Source organism: Physeter macrocephalus, chromosome 11, assembly GCF_002837175.3.
Source record: "Physeter macrocephalus isolate SW-GA chromosome 11, ASM283717v5, whole genome shotgun sequence".
NCBI classification, from domain to species: Eukaryota; Metazoa; Chordata; class Mammalia; order Artiodactyla; family Physeteridae; genus Physeter; species Physeter macrocephalus.
In genome coordinates this window covers 44,651,359-44,652,075 of record NC_041224.1, presented here as the reverse complement: position 1 = coordinate 44,652,075, position 717 = coordinate 44,651,359, and positions in this window count along the sequence as shown.

The following is a 717-nucleotide window of genomic DNA, read 5'->3' as shown; positions in this document are numbered from 1 at the left end:
AGAAAACAATAGCATAGATCAATAAAACTAAAAGCTGGTTCTTTGAGAAGATAAACAAAATTGATAAACCTTTAGCCAGACTCAAGAAAAAGAGGGAGAAGACTCAAATCTATAAAATTAGAAATGAAAAAGGAGAAGTTACAACAGACACCACAAAGCATCATAAGAGACTACTACAAGCAACTCTATGACAATAAAATGGACAACCTGGAAGAAATGGAGAAATTCTTAGAAAAAGATAACCTTCCAAGACTGAACCAGGAAGAAACAGAAAATATGAACAAACCTATCACAAGCAATGAAATTGAAACTGTGATTAAAAATCTTCCAACAAACAAAAGCCCAGAATCAGATGGCATCACAGGTGAATTCTATCAAACATTTAGACAAGAGCTAACACCCAACCTTCTCAAACTCTTTAAAAAAATTGCAGGGGTAGGAACGCTCCCAAACTCATTCTGTGAGGCCACCATCATGCTGATACCAAAACAAGACAAAGATACTACAAGGAAAGAAAATTATAGACCAATATCAATGATGAATATAGATGTAAAAATCCTCAACAAAATACTAGTAAACAGAATCAAACAACACATTAAAAGGATCATACACCATGATCAAGTGGGGTTTACCCCAGGGATGCAAGGATTCTTCAATATACACTAAACCATCAATGTGATACACCATAATAACAAATTGTAGAATAAAAGCCATATG